This window comes from Castanea sativa, chromosome 11 (genome assembly GCF_040712315.1).
Source record: "Castanea sativa cultivar Marrone di Chiusa Pesio chromosome 11, ASM4071231v1".
NCBI lineage: Eukaryota > Viridiplantae > Streptophyta > Magnoliopsida > Fagales > Fagaceae > Castanea > Castanea sativa.
Window position 1 is genome coordinate 3,172,036 of NC_134023.1, and position 19,101 is coordinate 3,191,136.

The window sequence follows — 19,101 nt, forward strand, 5'->3', positions numbered from 1 at the left end:
CCCTGACCCAAAACATTATGTACCCTCTCAAAAATTAGAGCTTCATCTATAGAATTGTAATTCTAGAGATTTCGCGATAAATAGTTTTAATTAAAAAGAGCTTTATTGTGTACAGTATTTGACAAGCTACAATGATAGCACTCATGGCCAGCTTTAGACCATGGATTTTAGCGTAGACCTAACTCACCTAAGGTCTTCAATTTTTTTTTGAAAAAAAAAAAATGAAGCCCCCAAAACGCTTCAAATTTGTTAGGGAAGTGGGGGGAAGGGGGTAATTGGCTTTTAAAATAAAAACAACAACAACAACATAGGTTGGTTGTACACTCTCTTCCCTATCCTAAGGTCCCCAAAATTGTGAGCTTTTTTTTTTTTTTTTTTGAGAAACAAAAATGGAAATGAACTTTATCCCAAAATTGTGAGCTAAATCTAATACAATTAAAACTATATCTGTTTCAAAAAAAAAAAAAAAAACAAAGGAATGATATGAGTATGCTGACATAATATGGACAATCAATTTTTCTAAACAATTTAAAATTTTAATTTTTATAAACTATTTTCCTACACATTAAATTAATAACACTAGTCACCTAATCTCTCTCTCTCCTAGTATACTCGGTTCTATGGCCTTTTCAACAAAGGATGAGCCAACACTCTTAGCCACACACAATCATTGAGGTGAAGATCAAGTTGTACAAGGTTTGATCAAAGCTTTGGGTGAAGATTCAAGAGCTCTTGGTGAGATTTATTTTGTTTTGCAAGGTAGATGCATCACTTTGCATCAATTTAGACGACCCTTAAAAAAATCTTTATACATGTCTAAGATTGTGAGAAAAAAAACCCTACACAAATACACATGGATATGCATGAAATCAGATCTGGAAATTTGAATTTCGTAATTCTCGATAGATACAGCTTCTATCGAGTTGTTGTCAAGCTTTATCATTAAACCTCGACGGATATAAATCTGTATAGCTTTAATGAACAACACTTTTTCACTTGTTTTTTGGACAGTTTTGCATGGCTTCAATACTAAACTTGAACTCTTACTCCTTGAAGTTGTTGGTGCAAACACAATGATAATGGAAATAACACGAAGAGAAACTGAATAATACTTCTGAATTTTTTATTGATCTAAAGAAAGAGATTATACAACACTATTTGGACTGAGGCGCGACACTCGCTCTCTTTAAGGAGATTCAAGCTTTTGGTTGGCTAAACTTTGTAACCGGTGCAGACCGTCTCTAACTTGTCTCCCCTAGGATACAACAGCCCAACAAGTGTCGTATGGCTAGAACAACCTCTGCACAAAGTGTTCAAGCCCAAAACTTCACCAGAAAGAACACCCTTTCTTCCAAGAATCTCTCTATTTTTTTTTTAGTGTATATTGCAATAACTTGGATTGTGTTTGAATGGGTCCATTTATAGGTTCAATAGGCCTCACGAAATTACTACCCAAATTAATATGATTAATTAGGTCCATTATTCTAATATAGTGGGTGTTACAAGATTAATTGTTGGATATTATTCTGATGGGCTAGAGTTACACAATTAATGGTGAGATAAGGAGTTTTTTGAATAATGACAAGGGCCAAACGAATAGTCCATTAAGTGGGTTAATGGCTCATTATTTACATAATAAAAATAGAATATTAATTCGGGTCATTTACTCACCAACGGATATGGTAATTACTCTGAATGGGCTATCAAGTAGGAGGATCCAAGGTGCTGATTCATTTCCAAATTTGACACCTCCACCCTTCACCTCCCCCTTACGCACGTATCTGACCCAATATTTGAGACAATTCATGTTAGCCCATTAATCACCATAATTAAAAAGAACAAAATAGTCTCTCTCCTTTTCAATGTGGGATTAAACATTTTCACTAACTCCTCATTTTCCACATTCACTTCCACATCTTTATATTTATGTTATAAAATTTATTCATTTTAATTATTTAATATTAAAATGTTCCAACAATCCACCACTCATTTTAATATTAAATTTTTAGTTAAAGAGAGATTACCAAGCAAAGATGGGTCACTATGCATCATGAAGGTGTGCTCTGCATTGAACCTTCACTTAGTAAAACAGCGATCTCAACTCCAAAGTCGTAGTGGTCTCCGACTTGAACTAGGACTGCTTTAGGGAAATTAAGCGTTACTGCTTACACATAACAACCCAAGTGTTGACATGAGCTTTTATAGCTAGCACTTTACGGCCATGTGCTGATCCCAGTTTCATGAGTGTATTTGAGATTAAGTCCAAATCTCATAGGGAGCGGCCCCACCCCCACACTCACATAGGTGAAATTTTGTCAAGGGTGCTCCTGTAATTCTGACACCCCACTCATACGAGCTACAAATTTTATTAAGAGTTTTTTACTCAACCTCTCCACATTACAGGATAAATGCACTTACATCATATAGATGAACAATTAAAAAATTATTTACAAAATAAATAATTAACAAAAATAAATTGTGCATTTCTTACGACCATCGTATGATTCGTTTTTCCCATTGAACCCAATTCTCAGGATCTCTGGTCTTTGGGTTGGGTATCCTCATACATGGCTCATGATTCTATGGACTTTAGTCCCATCCCCCTCGATGTATTCCAGACTCTATCTTTTGCCAAGACCTTGGTAAATGGATTTGCAAGATTATCATTAAATTTAATATAATCCACATTTATGATGCCACTACTCAAATAAGATCGCACGGTACTGTGCTTTCTTCTTATAGGTCTGGATTTACCATAGTAATAACGGTTTCCAACTCTACCAATTGCAGCAGTGCTATCACAATGAATTAATATAGATGGAATTGGCTTTTCCCAAAGTGGAATTTCATATAACAAATCTCTAAGCCAATTTGCCTCTTCACTAGCTGAAGCTAATGCTATTAATTCAGCTTCCATTGTTGAATTAGCAATTATTGTTTGCTTTTTAGATTTCCAACAAATGGCACCACTACCTAAGGTAAAAATATAACCAGTGGTAGAGAGAGAATCACCTGACAAAGTATTCCAATCGGCATCACTAAAACCTTCAATCACAGCAGGGTATTTTTTATAAAATAGGCTATAACTTTTGGTACCAATTAAATATCTCATGACTCGCTCAATAACTAGCCAATGATCTTTACTAGGCTTGTTAGTAAACTTGCTTAGTATTCTTACTGCATATGCAATGTCAGGTCTAGTACAATCAGTAGCATAACGCAAACTACCAATAATGCTAGCATAATCCTTTTGATTAAAAATCTCATCATCATTATTCACAGGAAATAAATGAACACTAGAATCAAAAGGAGTAGCTACACTTTTGTGATCATGAAAATTATATTTTCTCAATATTTTATCAACATAATGTGATTGATCAAGATATATTCCATCACATGTTTTTGTAATTTTCATGCCCAAAATAAAATTAGCCTCACCAAGATCTTTCATATCAAAATGGTTTTTAAGCATATTTTTTGTCTCATTTATAACATGCATATTTGAGCCAAAAATCAACATATCATCCACATAGGGGCTAATAATAACATATAAATTATTCATGATTTAGAATAAATACATTTATCACATTCATTTGATTTATAACCATTCTCAATCATGCAGGAATCAAACTTTTCATGCCACTGTTTAGGTGCTTGTTTTAAGCCATATAGGGATTTAGTTAGCTTACATACCTTGCTTTCTTGTCCAGGCTCTACAAAGCCTTCGAGTTGATCCATATAAATCTCTTCCTCTAGGTCCCCATTTAGAAAAGCAATTTTTACATCCATTTGATGAATTTTCAAATCAAAAATTGCAGCAATAACAATTAACAATCTAATAGATGTAATTCTCGTTACCGGAGAAAAAGTATCAAAGAAATCAAGATCAGGTTTTTTTTAAAGCCTTTTGCAACAAGTCTAGCTTTAAACTTATCTATTGATCCATTCGGTTTCAACTTTTTTCTAATGACCCATTTACAATTTATGGTCTTACAACCCGGTGGAAGATTTACTAATTTTTAAGTTTTATTAGAAATTAAAGATTTCATCTCATCATTTACAGCCTCTTTCCAAAATATAGCATCAGGTGATGTTAAGGCCTCTTTTAAATTTTGGAGATTTTCCTCAATGTTAAAAACATAATAATCAGGACCAAAATCGTTTTCAACTCTAGCTCTTCTACTCCTTCTAGGTTTCATTTCAAAATTTTCTTGATTTTGTAAATGTGAAGTAGAAGAACTAGGTTGTGACAAAATATTTTCTTCACCCCTACTATTTTTCAATTTAAAAGGAAATTTTTCTTCATGAAAAATTGCATCACCGGAATCAAAAATTATTTTGTTTTCAAGATCAAAAAATCTATAGGCTGCACTATTAAATGCATAACCAAGAAAAACACTGGTAGTAGCTCTTATACCTAATTTAGGTATTTTAGGGTCAGTAAGCCTTACATAAGCAAGACAACCCCATACTCTCAAATATCCCAAATTTGGCTTATGTCATTTCCACATCTCAAAAGGTGTGGTATGTGACTTTTTATGTGGCACCCTATTTAAAACATGACATGCAGTTAAAATAGCTTCACCTCAAAAATGTAAAGGTGCACCAGATTCAATTAACATGGCATTTGTTAACTCAATTAAAGTTCTATTTTTTCTTTCAGCTACACTATTAGAAGCAGGTGAATATGGAGCAGTAGTTTCATGGATAATTCTCAAAGATTGAACAAATGAGTTGAATGCACTTGATTCATACTCATGGCCTCTATCACTTCTTATTCTTTTTATTTTTCTACCGAATTGATTTTCAACTTCTTTTAAAAAATCTTGAAATTTTTTAAAAGCATCACTTTTATTTTTCAACAAATAAATAGTTGTATATTTTGAGAAATCATCAATAAAAGTGATAATATATCTATTTCCTCCACGAGTTAAAATTCCCTCAAATTCACATAAATCGGAGTGAATTAACTTAAGCAATTTGGTATTTCTTACAGCACTTTTATGAGGCTTTTTTGTAATCTTAGCTTGACTACAAGTTTCACATTTTTCAAAATCTTTTGACAGTCTTGGAATTAATCCTAAACTACTCATAATTCACACATATCTACTATTTATATGACGCAAACGAGCATGCCAAAAATTAATAGAAGAAAACATATAAACTGAACTGGTAGATACTTTATTATTCTCAACATTCAATTTAAATATTCCATCACAAGCATAACCCTTGCCCACAAATAATCCCTTTTTAGTGATTACATAATTATTAAATTCCATAGTTTGCTTGAAGCCAGCCTTGTTAAGCAAAAAACTTGACATCAAATTCTTCCTCATGGACGGAGTGTAAAGTACATCTTTCAATGTTAGCACACGTCCAGAAGTGAATTTCAATTCAACCTCACCACTCCCAAGAACCTTGGTTTTACTAGAGTCACCAAGCATAACAGTTTTTTCTTCTTCAAAAAGAGTGTACAACTTGAACCAATTTTTGTCATAGCAGACGTGCCTATTAGCACCAGAATCTGCCCACCACCCTTCAACATATTGCACCATATTGATGTCTATAATCATAGCCACTAAAGGCTCTTCGGTTACATTAGCCTGCGGGACAGATTCACGTTTCTGAAATTTGCAAAATCGAGCAATATGCCCACTCTTGCCACAAACAAAACAGGATCTATTAAATTGATCTTGTGAAGGGGGTCCTTGGTTCTTATTGTAATTTTTATTCGAATTTCCCCTTCCTTGAGGTGATCTATTATTGTTTTTAAAGGCTTTCTTTTTTGGCTTCAATTGACCATTTCTAGGAAAATGATTTTTGGGCATATTATTATTGGATGAAATAAGGTTTATCTTTGTGGTGGAATTACCATTGCTCTCTTGTATCATGAGTGCATCTTGTCCTCTAGCTTCCTCCTCCACACGGATGCGTGTGATCAAGGTCTCCAAGGATGTCTCCTTTTGTTTGTGCCACAAAGTCTTTTGAAAATCCCTCCAAGATTGTGGTAGTTAGTCAATTATGCCAGCTACCACCAAATTGTCTCCGATCTTTATGCCTTCGGATCTCAACTCTGCTACAATCATTTGGAAGTCATGTGCTGGATCCACCACCGATTTTCCATCCACCATTTGGTAACGGAAAATCCACAAGCAGTATACTTCTTTGCACCTGCCTCCTCGGTATCATACTTGCTTTGTAAAGCTTTCCAATTTTTTTTAGCAGACTTGTAAGTTGTATCATAATAATCATAGAAATGATCGGCAAGACAATTCAATAGATAAGAGCAACAATTATATTCATCTTTTGTATACTTATCTATTTTTTCTTGATGAAGAATATATTCTTCGTCACTCATCTCATCGGTAGGAATCTTTGACGGATTCTTCTCAGTGAGGATGTAGGCAACTTTGAGAAGGCTCAAGTAGAAGAGGACCTTTCCTTTCCACCTCTTGAAGTGGGCTCCCTTAAAGCGAAATGGCTTGTTAAGATCTCCAACAGGCTCATTTGGTTTCTCTTGTGTATACTCTATGTGTTGAATCTCCTTAAAATTGTTGGTGCAAACACAATGATAATGGAAATAACATGAAGAGAAACTGAATAATACTTCTGAATTTTTTATTAATCTAAAGAAAGAGATTACATAACACTATTTGAACTGAGGCGTGATACTCGCTCTCTTTAAGGAGATTCAAGCCCTTGGTTGGATAAACTTTGTAACTGGTACAGACCGTCTCTGACTTGTCTCCCCCAGGATACAACAGCCCAACAAGTGTCGTATGGCTAGAACAACCTCTGCACAAAGTGTTCAAGCCCAAAGCTCCACCAGAAAGAACACCCTTTCTTCCAAGAATCTCTCCATTTTTTTTAGTGTATATTGCAGTAACTTAGATTGTGTCTGAATGGGTCTATTTATAGGCTCAATGGGCCTCACGAAATTACTACCCAAATTAATATGATTAATTAGGTCCATTATTCTGATATAGTGGGTGTTACAAGATTAATTGTTGGATATTATTCTGATGGGCTAGAGTTACATAATTAATGGTAAGATAAGGAGTTTTCTGAATAATGAAAAGGCCCAAACGGATAGTCCATTAAGTGGGTTAATGGCTCATTATTTTCCATAATAAAAATGGAATATTAATTCGGGTCATTTACTCACCAACGGATATGGTAATTACTCTGAATGGGCTGTCAAGTAGGAGGATCCAAGGTGCTGATTCATTTCCAAATTTGACCCATCCACCCTTCACCTCCCCCTTGCGCACGTATCTGGTCCAATATTTGAGACAATTCATGCTTGCCCATTAATCACCACAATTAAAAAGAACAAAATAATCTCTCTCCTTTTCAATGTGGGATTAAATATTTTCACTAACTCCTCATCTTCCACATTCACTCCCACATCTTTACATTTATGTTATAAAATTTATTCATTTTAATTATTTAATATTAAAATGCTCAATAGAAGTATTAAACCCATCCGAGATCTACCCAATTACAAGTAAAGTGTGTTTTGTCAAAGGATTAGCCAATTTACATAATATATGTTTCTAACAATGTTCACATATATCCTCACAATTATAATTAGGCCCTTTTGGATATTCACCACTGTCAATTTCTTTAAGACATTCTCCTCTTTTCCTGTGTGTGTGTTAAAATAATTAATACTCAAAGATATTATTATATAATTATTATTTTTTGTAAAGTTTGAGTTCCACTTACTTAACCTGAAATGAAAGGAAAGAAATTTGCATAAGTAAAAAAAAAAAAGTATATTGGTCAAAAGTGTAACCAGGTTTGGTGGCATTTATTTAATGTAGGCTAATTGTTTACAGTGGGAGAAGTTGTTTGAATAACCGTACAAAATCTCACAATACTTTTACAATAAATTGATATGTCAGTACATCATTAGTCAAAATAAAATAAAATCTATTTATACTGGGATTTATTCCAACTAAAAATAAAAATGTTGTGAAAATATTGTGAGATTTTGTTGTGTCTCTAGAATTTCTTAAATAGAAATGTGTATTTTATTTATTTTTCATTTGATGTCAAGGGTACGATTTGAGAAAAAATGTTTCTTTTCTATTTTAACTTTAGGAGCACAACTCAAATTTATAAATATATGAATGACTTTTTTGGGAGGAGCCAAGGGGGGCACCAGCCCCCCTTGACCCTCTGGCTCTGCCCCTGCCTTTAGATGTATGGATGTGAATTGGGACTTGTACTAGATGGGCAACACCTCCTTCATTCGAAGTGTGCTCCAGATGTTCTTTGTGCTAGTTGAAGATTTGAGCAAAATAACAATAGTTCTCAGTGATTTGAAATGATCAGCAATCACCTTATCTCTCTTTCTCAAAAACCCTTTTAAAGGATTTTTGTGTGATTTGTAAATGAAGGGAATTCCTCTATCTATAAAGGGGGCAAAGCCTTGGGCTTAGGAGTTGAGCAGGAATCTGAAAAATCACAAAACAATTGAATCTAGGAGGAAATCGGCACTTGGACCCAATCCTACATTTGTGCTTTGTTTTGAGTTTTGAGTGTTTTGACTCTTTTGAATTAATTTTTAGATCTTGTTTTGGCTTCGGAGTCCTAATTTAGCATCCTAACCATCTAGATTTTTTTTCTAGAATATTTATCATTTTTAGACACTTGATGAATTAAAATAACTAATTAGTTGTTTAAAACTTATGAACTTTCTGATAATCCAATCTCTTAGAATGTCTTAAACACGTGGATCTCTACAATTATTATTATGACAACCCAAAAAAATTATATCTAATTAATTATACTTAATCCCTTTAATAGATCAATCGTATTTAATTAGTAGTAACCACATGTGATTCACCTTAGCTTTGCAAATGCATTTTGACCATTAAAACTTGATCTAGTCATATCTTTTAATTTGATCGTCCTATTTGAGCACACAATACATTGTTTTGATCATTAAGAAGTACTATATTTATTTTCAATGATGTATTGAAAGATCGAATGGTCAAAATTACGATTTTGCTTATAATATAAAATTATTAATTTTTCCTTTGGAACAAGGTAAAACAAAAGTTGCAAAATATAAGTGTCTACAATTATATTCTCTAAATTCAAGATTTCATCTTTGATGCTTACTTTTTTTTAATAGGTGAAGCTGTTACTTGTGCTCTTCTTTGTATCCCACGAAGCAATAAAGAGGATAACAAGGAAATAAGAATCATGAAGAAAGTATGCTGCAAGACAAAGTAAAACTCTAAAACTTACTTGAAGCTATCTTGAATAATACTTCAAACTCTAAAATTCATTTAAATATTTTAGATATTACAAGGGAAGATTGAGGCTAAGATTTGGGATACAAAAGAAGGTTGCAAAGGAAACTTTGGAAAATAAGCGGATCCCAAACAAGGGAGTCTTATATAGGCTACAAAAGTGAATAATTATATTACAATAATACAATAAATAGTAATATGAACAACAATATTCTCGAATAGTGAAAAGTCTTCAATAATTGCTGATACTGCCAGAACAATACAGTAGATGAATAGTGAAAAGGCTTCAATAATTCCTGATACCACCAAAATGATATTGTAAATGAATAATAAAAGGTCTGATACGAGCTGCTAGAGCTGTCTAATTCCACCAAAAGTAATTTGTCTAATAATACCAAAAGTAAAATCCTCTAATTTATTTTGAGACAGAAAATGCTGAAAATCTTATATTAATTCAACTGAAGTGATATCCCATACCAGTCTTGAGCATCTTGAAAGTAATCTGGTAAAGGAGAATCACTTTGGTCTTCATCCTCTACGTCTGATATTTGAGTTGCTGCTTCCAACATTAGGACGTTCAAGTGTTTCTGACATCAATTGATTTGGAAGTGTAATTTGATTCCGTTCAATTTACATACGATTTTTTTTTTTTTTGACAATACTAAATATTTTAACACACATACACGGGAAGAGAAGAAAATGTCTTAAAGAAACTAACAGTAGTGTATATTCAAAAGGGTCTAACTCTTGGATACACAGCACAGACTTAGAATACTAGAATTCCTAGCATTTGTTTGTAATAACGGAGTGCTTTTAATACCAAATGATGATTTTGAAATTAATGTATTCATCAATTTATAACAAATCCTATACATAATTGTTAAAGGTTGTGATCCTCTCACCATATTATTAATTTTAACATCCAATGTTAATGCGCACAATAAGTGTGGATCAGTCAAAGATAAAGGAAAATTAGGAAAACAATTAAAATAAAGTGGATCTTCATATAAAGATGTTTCAATCCTTCCTATTATAGACTGATCAAAACGAAGGTGTCGACAATCTCTTAAACATAATAACACACTTGTATTTAATCCCTGTCTTATTAGTGGTTTAATTGCAACTTGAACTAATCCAAGATGAATATATGAATACTCCTGCCTATGCTCTTGCATTAATTCCTCATTGAATAATTGTATTGACTCGTTCTCATTATTTAAAGAGAAGGTTCTTTCAAACGTTTTTATTTTATAATCTGAATTAGTTGAAAATTTTGAAAAAATAGATTGCTTATAAATTTGATTAATAGGTACTGAAGCCATTTTCCAATCTTTTAGATTTCTTTCTATAATAATCTCCTCATTATTTACTACTTTATCGCTTTGATTTTGGTTCGACATGGAGACCCTGAGGAAGAAGAATTAGCAAAATCAAGAATCAGCAAATTTAGCACGATAACCCAACACACTCCTAAGTAGAGAACAAGTGAGCAACAGAGAACAAAAAAGTGATGAAGATTGCAAAAAACCAAATGACAGTTCAAGAAAACAGTTTAGAGACTTACTTAGATCAAGTGTTGCAATTGATTTCAATTCTACAAATATGACAAAGGGAAAGATTTCTAGATGGAAGAAGGTAATGGACGAAAGATTTTTTTCTGGATAACAAAGGGTGTAGAAAGCAAGGGCGCATCCTTATAACTATATAGAGTACAAAAGTAATTAGTAATATTACAATAATTCGATGAACAATAAAAGTAAAAAGTAAAATATGTATAGTAATATTCTCAAATAGTACTCAATAATTTCCTGGTGGAGCCAAAAGAGTCTGATTCGAACATAAAGCCATGATATGAAATGATTTCGAGGTTAACTTTTACTTTCTTTCTTTGTTTACTTTCTCTTACTTTTTTTACTTTTACTTTTTCTTTTTCTTTTTCTTTTTCACTTTAAAATCTCACTAATGTACCTAATCTCAATCCAGCACAAATTAGAGTCACTTTAGTTCAATTTTTTGTAATTGTGTTTTTTTAAGGCGTTTTTTAAAATTGAGGTATGATATTAGGGCTGTTTGGAAATGTTCTAGTAACGTTGTTTAAGTGTTGTAGAAATATATGTTGTGTTATTTAAACAATGAAAACTGTTGTTTAAACAATACAACCAAACAGCCCCTAGATTTTTCTATTTAAAATAAAAGCGTTTTCTAAAAATTAAAAAGTATTTTTTGAAAATTGTCAGTGTTTGACTAAATTTTATCAAAATTGTAATTTAAATTATAAATTACCAAAAATGACAACACGTACATAAAATAAAATTTCTTAGTATGTGTTGAAACCTTGTTTGCAGCATACATGTTAAGGTGGTGGCCCGAGAGAAGTGACAAGCATCCAAGGACACGTGACCAGAGAGATTTGTCGTCACTTCTCTTTAGTAAACACCTAAAGTTCTCTTTAGTTCTCACTCCCTCCCAATTTCTCATCAACAACTGTGGTTGCCCATCTCACAAGGTCACTTGAAGTTGCTTTGTGATGAAAATGTAGAAGAAAAATGTAATAGATGAAAAATGCACAAGAAAACGCAAGAAAACATAAAGGAAAAATGTACCAGCAAGGTGAGTCCAGCAACATGGTGATTTTCTGAGAATGGGTTTTGTTTTGTGGTTAGGTAAAAGGGTAAAATTGGTGGGTTTTTGAAAAAATTGTAAAGGTTATTAAAGGATATGGGAGAAAGTTTCAAACGGTTCCCGATTTGTATTGCATTTTTGCATTGCAGTATTGTACCTCTAAGGGTCTAATGTGAAAATGTGTTTTTTCCTGTTTTAGGGCCGAAAATGCAAAATCTAAAATTGCTTGGGGTCCAACGTGTAAACGTGGCAAAAAAGTTACAATTTGGTTTTGTGTTTTTTGGCCCTAAAAAGCCGAACCAAACAGGCACTAAGATGGAGCAATCACTTCTATTACTATTAACCTTAAAATAGAAGAGCCAACCCACAAAATGAACCACTAAAAAGAAAATTTTAACTGAAAAAGCACACTAAAGTTTGAGAAAATCTCATAAACAAATTTGAGACAAACTGTCAAACAAGTGTAAATAAGAATACCAATAGCATACAAAGAAAAGGTTCCATAATTAAGGAAATAATTGGTAAAAAATGATTCATAGAAACTGAAAATAAGATAAATTATATAAAGAATCAGATACATTTGGATAGTTTCAAAAACATAAATGTAGAAAAATTTACTTCAAAAATGTAATTTAAAAAAAAAAGACCATCAAAGAAGGGGGTGCAAAAAAATAAGGAGAATACAAAATTTTTACAAAGATAATCTTCCTAGGGAAACAAGGATCTCAAATAGAAAATCTAAAGTAAAATCTGACAAAAAGCAGATAAAATACTTTTCTTCATAACATGCCTAACAAGCATGAATAGTTTACATTGTGCAAAAGTATTTCAACATAAGCAGAATCAAACATCATGATTATTGCTTGTCATCAGAACTTAAATTTTGAGGCAGGATGCAATTAAGGAATACCTAACAACAAAAAGCATTACCTTGTGTTAATACAAGGGGGAAAAAAACCTCCAAGCAAATAGATGACAAAAACGATTAGCAACCACCTTATGTCTCTTTTCTCAAAAACCCTTTCAAAGGATTTTTGTGTGCTTTGTAAATGAAGGGATTTCCTCTATTTATAAAAAGGTAAAAGCCTTGGGTTTAAGAGTTGAGCTGGAATCTGAAAAATCACAATTTTTTTTTTTTGGGTTCTCTGTTTTAAGTTTTGGGTGTTTGACTATTTTGAATTAATTTTTGAACTTGTTCTGACTTTAGAGTCCTAATTTACTATCCTAACCGTCTAGATTTGGCCTTTTTTTTTCATAATATTTATCATTTTTAGACACTTAATGACTTAAAATAAATTAGTTGTTTAAAACTTATGAACTTTCTGATAATCCAATCTCTTAGAATATCTAAAACGTATAGATTTTTATCATTATTATTATTAGTGTATAACCCTATGCATATACACAGTTATAATTAAAAATAATCACAATTATACGTTTCAAATAATAGATTTTTGTTAGAAGATGTTCAAATTATACATAGTATTAGCTTATACTTTTTTTAAACTATGCATTTCTAAAATATATAATTATTTCTCATTATAAGTATATAATTTAGAATTTAATTGGATTTATCCTATTCAGTTTTTGCACCTAATGAGTCACTTGCCACAAAAATTAAAAAAATTAGATAGATACGTGCCACAAAATTGGACTCCAATTAAAATCCAATTTAAAATTTATGAATTTGGACTCATCGATTTTTACACTCAATAATTCACTTAGCACAAAAATTAAAAAATTTGATGGGACACGTGATGCAAAATTGAGAATTTAATTAAAATATAATTAAATTTTCTTTGAGTTATATATATATATATAAAAAAGACAACCCAAAAAATATATATCTAATTAATTGTGGAGGTCAAAAACAATCTAAAAAGGCCAAAAAGCCCTTAAAGATATATTTCAGCCTGGATATCCAAATACCATAATTTATTTATCTAATGTACAAAATGAAAAATCTACAATGAAAAACTCAAACAATTAATTTATGAAAGCAATATTGTAGTAATATTATTAGTGACAATCATTACACACTTTTCCTGTGGTGATGGGATTTGGAGATAAGAAAAAATCTCTCCACTCTTCTCTTTTTATTCTTTTTTCTTTTTTTTGTTCTCCCTTTTTTCGGGATCCCTTTTTCTCATACCCCCCGCCCCCCTCTTTTCTTATAAGCTTTTTCCTTCCCTTATCCTTCTAGCTGGCTTACCCTTAAAAAAAAAAAAACTAGATCTTTTTTAGATATTTTTCCTCCTATTGGTTTCCCTCATTCTTATCCTGAAAGGACTTTTGGGGATATTAATATTGTTCAGGATATTAGTACTGTTCAAGACTTTAGATTGTAAAGCAGGGATTAGGTAAAGAACCTCTCATTAAAGCGGAGGTGGCAATCTCTGTGATGCTTATCCCCTCAGGGAGTTTCCCATGATATGCTTAATGAGAGTGGTACCTTTGATTATGAAAAGGAAACTAGTTTTCCATGATTACTCCTTTGTATTATCTGAGGTCACCCATATTTGTTTCCTTAGATGAGAGTTTTAGTGTTGATAACATATCATGAACTCCTCGAGAATCACCTAGGGGACACTTTCCTTAATGATTCATAGTAGTGGGCCTAGCCCGTACTTTTTAGTGCAAGCTTTAAGGCCCTTTGGGCCTCGGCCCAGAATTGAATCTACTCCTCTCACAATAATTATATTAATTCTTTTAATAGATCAATCATAATTAATTAGTAGTAATCACATGTGATTCACCTTAGCTATGCAAATGCATTTTGACTATTAAAACTTGATCTAGTCATATCTTTTTAATTTGATGGTCCAATTTGAGCACAATAAACATGGTTTTGAAAAATTAAATGGAAAAAAATTATGGTTTTTCTTATAGTCTAAGATGATTATTTTTTCCTTTAGAGGAAGGTTAAACGAAAGTTACAAAATATAAGTAATAATTGAAACTCTAAAATTCATTTAAATATTTTATAATATTACAAGGGAAGATTGAGGTTAGGAATAAAAATGAAGATTTGGGATACAAAAGAAGGTTGCAAAGGATAGTTTGGAAACTGAGGAAAACATAGAGCTGAAATTAAGTGCCCCAATACAAGGTGTGTCTTATATAGCTACAAAAGTAAATAATAAAATTGCAATAATACAATGGAAAGTAAAATGAACAACAATATTCACCAATAGTGAAAAATCTCCAATAAGTTTAACCAAAAAAATAGAAAAGTCTCCAATAATCGCCGATACTGCCAAAAGAGGATGATAGATGAATAGAGAAAAGTCTTGAATAATTCCTGATACCACCAAAATTCAAATGATACTGCAGATTGCAAATGAATAGTGAAAGGTCTGATACGAGCTGCCAGAACTGTATAATTCACCGAAAGTAATTTGTCTAATAATACCAAGAGTAAAATCCTCTAATTTATTTTGATACAAAAAATGCTGAAAATCTTATATACTGATCTGGTGCAATAATTCAACTGAAATGTTATCCCATACAAGTCTTGAGCATCTTGAAAGTAATCTGGAAGTGGAGAATCACTTTGGTCTTCATCTGATATTTGAGTTGCTGCTTCCAACATTTTTCTATTCTCCATTTTTTTCCCTTATTCTACTGAAGCAAACTTAGCATAGTTCATACTTTTATGTACAACAAACTGATGTTGATCCTTCGGGACACATTCTAATACAATATTGTCACAACCGAAGTCTTTCTGACAACATACTTAATCCTTAATGGTAACTTATAATGGATAAAGAAGAGTAACAATCTTTGGAATCTGGAGAGAACTGAGGGAGAATGATACTGAATTTTCTGAAAGAGAAAGCATCAAACCATGCTAATCATAATAACTGTAAGAGGGAGTTGGAAGGGTTGAAAAAAGTGTCTCATTCCCAAAGGAGATTAATACCCCATTAGAGAAAGCCATTCTATTGGTGTAAAGTTGCATTTTGTATGAGGAAGGAGAACTGAAATTCTTTTTCTGGTGCAAGTTTTCTGGGAGAAGTAAATGCCAATTCAAGGGAAACATTTTTGAAACTAATTCACAAGGGAAACTGAGATTTTGACTGATTTTGGAGAGAATGAAATTGGCTAAAGCAAAAGTGGATGCTGATATGACTTGAGAAAAAGGTTTTACTAGAATTTTGTTGATGAGTTAATTGTCTATTGTTTTTCCCTTATTTAACTGTCTATCTTCAAAATGCCTAGAGTATGAAGAACTTGAAATGTGAGAATCTGATTTTCGTTGAAAGGAAATAGCCGCTGTACCTTCTGACCTTTCTGATATATAACAATCATCATCTACATTCTCTTCAATTTTAGGAACAGGTTCAACTGTTTCAGGTATGGATTGTTTTGGAAGTGTATTTTGATTCCATCCAATTTTCTTAGGAATTTGAACACTATACTTCCTAGCATTTGTTTGTATCAACGAAGTGTAACCTTTAGGGCTTCTATCTAATGCTTGTGGTTCTAATTTAGATTTCATCAACTTATAACAAATCCTATACACTATTGTAAAAGGTTGTGATCCTGTCATCATATTTTTATTAATTTTAATATCCAATTCTAATCCCTTCAACAAGTTTGGATCAGACATAGCTAAACAATAATTTGGAAAACAATTAAAATAAATTGGATCTTCATATAAAGATGTTTCAATCATTCCTAATAGAGAGTCATCAAATTTAAGGTGTCTAGCATCTCTTAAACATAATGATACACTCGTATTTAATCCCTGTCTTATTAGTGGCTTAACTGCTACTTGAACTAATCCAATATGAATAAACATATACTTCCATTGCATATCCCTTAAGTCCTCATCGAATAACTGTCTTGATTCATTCTCATTATCTAAAGAGAAGGTTCTTTCCAAAGTTTTTATTTTATAATCTGACTTAATTGAAAATTTAGAAAAAATAGATTGCTTATAAATTTGATTAACAGGTACTGAAGGCATTTTCCAATCTTTTAGATTTTTTCCTTTATTCACCTCCTCATTATTTACTGTATCACTTTGGTTCGACATGTCAGACCCAGAAGAAGAAGAAGAAGAAGAATTAACTAAATCAACAACTTAGAACAAATAAACCCAACACTCCTAAGAAGAGAACAAGTGAGCAACAATGAAACAAGATTGATGAAGATTTGCAGGACAAAATGACAATACAAGAAAGCAAATTGAAGACTTACTTGAACCTATTTTGAATAATAGACCAAGTGTTGAAACTGATTTCAACTCTTCAAGTATTACAAAGGAAAGATCTCTGATGGAAGATGGTACTGGATTCTACTAATGATTTTCTGGATTACAAAAGGGTGATGAAAGGTTGGAGAAAACTTAAGAGCTATGGCTGATGACTGATGCAATACAACCAAGGGAAGATCCTTATATAGAATGCAAAAGTAAATAGTAGTATTACAGTAATTTGATGAACAGTAAATGTGTACAAATATTCTCAAATTAAAGGGTGATGTGGGGCCGTTAACAACTTTTTTTAAAGCTTTGTGACAATTATTTTGTCTTTCGGTGCTTGTTAATTATTTTGTCTTTCGGTGCTTGTGCTTGTTAATTATTATATTTTGTCGGTGCTGGTTATCATTTGCTCGTTAACATTTTCCAAAAGACAAAAAAAATATCGTATGAGATTAATGAAAGTTGTAGGTGGTACCGTTCACAACCCATAAAAAAACATGAGATTAATGAAAGACAAATACATAGAAAATATTTAAAAAGTTGAAAAAAATGACATAAAACTGTTAAAAAAACAAAAAAGTTGTTAACAGACAAGATGTTTGTTACCACAACACCTTACCTTTTATACAGCTTTCTCTTCTTCTTTTTTTCAATTTTATAGGTACCGACTTTTTTTTCTTTTTCTTTTTTGTCTTTTTTTTGCACCTTAACAACCAGTTAAGGTTTCTCATAGTAAAAACGCCCGGAGCCAAAGTCCAAAAGAGTCAAATTCCCATTGAAAATTAGCTCATTTGGTACCGTTGTCTAGTAACGTTATTTGTATTTTTGTGTTATTTGTATTTTTGTAAAATAGATATAAATAAAAAGTATATAAAAACACGTGTAATATTATTTAAAAACTAAAAACATGTATCAAATGAAATAATTTCACAATAAAATGAAACGTGAATTTGAATTGAAATTATAAATGAAAATTATTTTTCTTTTCAGTTTATTTTTTCTAATATTCATAAGTTTTATTACACATTTATGTAAAATACTTTTAACAATAATTTTTCAGTTTTAACTTTTTAGTACTATTCATGAACTGCAACAGTACCATTTCAAACTTTTACATTCATGTACAATACTTTTAACAATAATTTTTTAGTTTCAACAAATTAAACAGTATCCAAACACAATAGACCCACAAAATGAAACACTAAATAGAACATTTTAACTGAAAGCACACTATCCCGTTTGAGAAAATCTCATAAACAAATTTGAGACAAACTTTGACAAACAAGTGTAAATAAGAGGTGCCATGATAAATGAAATAGAGGATCAGATACATATGGATAGTTACATTCCCAGACCCCGAAAGGTCTCATAATGAGCTGGGATTAAACATTTATCATCATCTCAACAACACCCTCAACAAAGAAAAAACTAATACATCTTTTTTTTTAAAGCAACTCAAACCATCAATGTAGACAATTTTACTTTTAAAAAAAAAACATGGCCATCAAAAAAGGGGGTGCAAAAAAATAAGGACATTACAAAATGTTTACAACGATAATCTTTCCTAGGGAAACAAGGATCTCAAATAGAAGATCTACAGTAAAATCGGACAAAACGCAAATAAAATACTTTTCCTCATAACATGCCAAACAAAGCATGAATAGTTTGCATTTTTCAACACGAGTGCTCATACAATAGTAATATTAAACACAAGCAAAATCAAACATCATGATTATTGCTTGTCATCATCAGAAATTTGATTACGAGGCAAAATACATTAAAGGAATACCTAACAACAAGTAGCATTAACTCATGCGTTAATACAAGGGGAAAAAAACCTAAAAACAAATAGATGACAAATCATGACGGACTAAACTTCTCGAGATTGTTACAATGACTTAAATGTTGTTAGACATTGGAACCTAGTTACAATGGGAATAAATTCAATAAAAACATGGAAGAGGTAAAATTTTATAACCGCAATATATAACACCCCTCTCACAT

The 19,101-nt window shown here is 31.8% G+C and overlaps 1 long non-coding RNA gene and 1 other non-coding gene across 2 annotated transcripts; both read right to left on the bottom strand.

The window, feature by feature from the left end:
- Positions 1-9,271: 9,271 nt before the first annotated feature.
- On the bottom strand, positions 9,272-10,960 carry LOC142615239 (uncharacterized). Its single transcript, XR_012840700.1, has 3 exons — positions 10,831-10,960; positions 9,744-10,673; positions 9,272-9,562 (listed from the first exon to the last, which is right to left on the bottom strand). It is a non-coding gene; the product is annotated as an uncharacterized LOC142615239 (long non-coding RNA).
- Positions 10,961-18,411: 7,451 nt separating this feature from the next.
- On the bottom strand, positions 18,412-18,507 carry LOC142618151 (small nucleolar RNA snoR69Y). Its single transcript, XR_012841199.1, has one exon. It is a non-coding gene; the product is annotated as a small nucleolar RNA snoR69Y (small nucleolar RNA).
- Between the last annotated feature and the right edge of the window lie 594 nt (positions 18,508-19,101).